Source organism: Sprattus sprattus, assembly GCF_963457725.1.
Source record: "Sprattus sprattus genome assembly, chromosome: 21".
In the NCBI taxonomy this organism is placed as follows: Eukaryota; Metazoa; Chordata; class Actinopteri; order Clupeiformes; family Clupeidae; genus Sprattus; species Sprattus sprattus.
The window spans coordinates 4,638,043-4,643,042 of NC_137919.1; positions in this window are offsets into that span (position 1 = coordinate 4,638,043).

Sequence of the window (5,000 nt, forward strand, 5' to 3'; positions counted from 1 at the left end):
GAGAGAGGAGCAGGGGCAGGAGCAGAGAGAGCAGCGGAGAGAGGAGCAGAGAGAGGAGCAGAGAGAGGAGCAGGGGGAGGAGCAGGGGGAGGATCAGAGAGAGGAGCAGAGAGAGGAGCAGAGAGAGGAGCAGAGAGAGGAGCAGAGAGAGGAGCAGGGGGAGGAGCAGAGAGAGGAGCAGAGAGAGGAGCAGGGGGAGGAGCAGAGGTGTTCCAGTCCATAACAGATACTGCTGCAGTGTGAATGTCTCATAAAGGATCCTCAGGAAGCCATCTTCTGGGGTTGCCCATCGAGCCTGAAATGAAATTCTCGGAGCTCGGGAAGCGTAGCCTCCACACAGCTTCTGGTCTCCGGCACTCCATCCCTCCCTCCCCATCTTCTGTGTGTTTACGGCCTCACAAAGTCGTTCCCATGACAGCCGTGCACAAACAGGACGTGGACTCCTCTTCGTCTCCACCCACCTCCTCTACTGCACCTGCTTCTTGTCCTCCTCCACCTCTTTCCAGCACTGTCATCCATCCCCTAACTGTGATGAATACTGTGCCTGATATGAACCAGCCAACTATTAAGGGTCGTCCACAATAACAGGTGTAACTGAAACGACAACTTAAACTATAACGTTATGAGCGTCCACCTTTATAACTGTAATGACAACTTTAACTATAACCATATGAGCATCCACATTGACCAACTACAGAAATATAATTAATGTTTTAATGTGATGCCTTTAAGATTCTAATTGGTTGTCATTGTTTTTATTGTTCATGTCATTATTGTTACAGTGCATGGTGTGGATGTTGCCATTGTTACGAGTTCGAGTGATATTTAAATCTATAGTATTTACAGTTGACCTTATAGGTATTGTTGCCATTGTTACGAGCTGGAGTGATATTTAAAACTATAGTATTTACAGTTGTTGTTATAGGTATCGCTGGCAGGGTAGATGGGCCTTAACCCATTAAGAGTCTAACAGGTCTTGGTCTCCCAAGTGTTAATCCAGGACTCTGCTGGATGACTTTGTGATGGAGGCACTGGCATGAATTATGAACGCTTTTCTTCCCTGTTTTACTGTTAGTAACCCTTGTAAATGTCAACCCCCACCACCCTCACCCCCAGTTTCCATCAAGGCCCCTAGTGACTCTGCCCCGATGCGCTTAAATAAACACGGAGAGGCATAAGAGGGGGAAGGAGGAGGTGGATAAGGAGGAGGACTCGGCTTTCTCTCGGCTCCCCTCAAAGACGAAAACACACGCCTGTTTGCTTTTCAATTACCGCCCACTTTCTTTCTTTCTTTCTTTCATTCTTTCTTTCTTTCCTTCTTTCACACTCCTGAGATGGCTGCAGTTGCCTTACAGGGTGACAGTTGTCAGTTTTGATAACGGGCGAGGCATTTGACTGCGTGGGTTGGGCCGTGCTCTCACTGAGGGGCTGGTGGAGACACGGAGGTATGAATATGCATGAGGCCTTTCATTTGCACGTTTGAAGAAATCCCTGTTCTTCATTATGTAAGTAAATAGACCCCGCTTTGAGACGTAATTGGTATTAATTCATGCTCTTCATCGCCTTTGGATACGAGATGGCCTTGAATTAGCACAATGAAGTACAGCTAGACGTACCACGTAGCCGCGGTAATATGGCCGTAGCAGAAAAGTGAGGGAACGTGAAGTTACAAGATATTTTCTGTTCTAAGTAAAGTGTTTTTTCTTGAACTATTACATTTCTATCAACACTAGACCAAACCTTATATTCTGTATCGGACGTGGGGCTACAACCATACCAAGTTTCATGTGGGTTGGTATACTGTAATAAGTACAGTATATGATATCGGAAACCACAAATCGGTGGAACAAAAAACAAGCGAAGAAGGAAGAAAAATAGAACAGCCGAGTTATAGTAAGATCGAATGTACGACCAATGGGGAGAATTAATTCTGTCCTATCATGTTGGGTCGATGTAATGCCTTTAATTCATTGTTACAGTGTCTGATTGATTACGGTTCTGTGTCCGTGCAAGGTGGCCATATTTCCTAAACCACTTATGTCTATATGTGGGAAGATGATAACCTTCGCTATCGCACAGAAGTAGATGTTCTTGCAATGCTCCAGCTCCAAGTCCTCATCACCTGCACTTAGGCTTGTTGGCATCTGGCTAAGTAGTGCCCTCGATGTGAAGTGTTTAGAAAGTGGCTGAGTAGCACAGCCGTCCTTCGCTTGCAACAAAACATCCACACTTCTCCCCCACCTATGCAAGGCACAACACACCAAAAGCCAGTGGCCATTTTTTTTTTTTTTGAGTGCGAGCTTCGTAATCGGTGGTGTATTCACTGTGTCGGCCGATTGAGGCCCGAAGCAGATGAAGTGCTTTTTACTGTCAGTTTATGAGATGGGAGCCATTGACAGATGGTAAACGGATGGCTGCCCACTCAGACTGCAGCCACTCCAATCACGGTGGGGGCCGGCCCTCATCGCCACTAGACTGCATGCTTGTTGCTGACAACTCACATTCCCCCAGTCCCAACCACCCACCATCCCCCCCCCCACACCTCATTGTGTACAAGAGACAATTGTGTTTTCATTGCCAGTGTGGCTGACATCACCCCCCCCCCCCACCCCCATCTCATCTCTCCCCGGCCCGGGTGGACTGCATTAGCTGTGCGTCTCTGTGTCATCGGAGTTGCTGCAGTTGCTGCGCGTGCGTGCCAGTATAAGTAACCGCTGGAGCGAATGATATCCTTTTTGTTTCCTCCCTGGCTGGGTTCGTCAAACGCAGGCTGCTCATCACAGTTGCTTTTTTTTTAATACTCTCCCTTCTCTCTGGTACTGCAGACTCTGTTTCGCACAATTCTTCTCTCTTAATTCTCTCCATCTTCAGATTGGAGAAAAGAAACGAACTCGGTCAAAGGTCTCCTCTCTACAGGGTTTCAGCCGGAGCGCAAAACGGACATTTTTGTTCGCCCTCAGTTGTAACGCTTTTTGTGTCGCATAAGCCTCCCTGGCGCATGCCAATTAACAACATGGTGCTCTGATAGCATTGGCCGGTAACACCGTAAAAGTGTAGAGGCAAGAAGAAGTGGATGAGAGGGAAAGCTAGCAGGCGCAACAAAAGTAGAGGAATTCGCCAACCTATTTTCAACATCGCTGCCGACAGACGAATCATGGCTAGTTATGTCGACCAGTGCCACGTACTTCAATCTTTGCCCATTTCACTAAATGCCAGTACGTGACCGATTTTCCGTGATCCACACAATGCGTTATGCTTTAAAAAAAAAAAATGCCCCCTAAAAAAACAAGGAAAGAATCCAATTTTGTGGGGAGGGAGTTTCCTGGGAATATGCCCAATGCGAGCTGACGAGGCTTCTGAGGCGTTCTGTGTGCGATGTGTCACGAGACTACTGGAGCACAGGAGACAACACGGGCTGCTATTTATTTCAGTTAAATTGGTGGGAGGATGATAACAAGGATGACAACACATCCCAGAACATTCCGTTTCTCTTTTACTCAGTATTCCTGAATTTGTAGGTGCTGTTTGGATGGGCACACCTAGCTTCTCATGGGCTGTACACTTACTGAGGTGTGAACACACACACACACACACACACACACACACACACACACACACACACAGACACACACTAGCACACACACACACTAGCACACACACACACACACACACACACACACACACACACACACACACACACACACACACACACGTGTACACATACACACACACACACACACACACACACACACACACACACACACACACACACACACGTGTACACATACACACACACACACACACACACACACACACACACACGTGTACACATACACACACACACACACACAAACAAACCTTTTGGCTGCAAAATAAATTCTGGGTGGTTTGAACTGAAGTAAATCCTGCCACTGGTATCTACACAGGTGCCAGATAAACATTTAAGTTAATAGACTCCAAAATCCATTGTGGTTAAGTTGTTATTCGCACAATCACTGTAGCACTGACTGCTGGTGTTGATGGATTGTGTGTGTGTGTTTGTGTGTGTGTGTGTGAGAGAGAGATGGATTTTGTGAGTGAATGAGTGTGTTATGGTATTTTTGTGTGTGTGTGTGTGTGTGTGTGTAAGGGAGTGAGAGACAGCTAGAATGAGCGAGATTGTGTGAGTGATTGAGTGAATGACTGTGTTACGGTGAGTGTGTATGAGTGTGTGTGTGTGTGTGTGTGTGTGTGTGTGTGTGTGTGTAGCCGTTCAAACTGCACCTCCCGGGGCTAATTTGTCGATGTGCTGAGCTAATTTCCTGCGTGTGCACTGACAGGGTGATTGACAGGTGAGCCTCATGTGTTCACACATTGGATGGCGGCGGCCCCAGCGGGTTGCCAAGGTGTTGAGATGTGTCAATGAAAGGGAGGCAAAACAAAACAAATAGTCTGTGCACAGCTACACACACACACACACACACACACACACACACACACCCCAGACACATCCCCACACCCCACACACACACACACACACACACACACACACACACACACACACACACACACACACACACACACACACACACACACACACACACACACACACACACACACACCCCAGACACATCCCCACACCCCACACACACACTTGCAGAATACCAACACATGGGCCAACACACACACACACACACACACACACACACACACACACACACACACACACACACCCCAGACACATCCCCACACCCCACACACACACTTGCAGAATACCAACACATGGGCCAACACACACGCACACACACACACACACACACACCCCAGACACATCCCCACACCCCACACACACACTTGCAGAATACCAACACATGGGCCAACACACACGCACCCCCCCCCCCCACACACACACACAAACCCCAGATACATCCCCACACACACATCCAGAATGCCAACACATGGGCCAACACACACGCACCCCCCCCCCCCAGACACATCCCCACCCCCCACACACACATGCA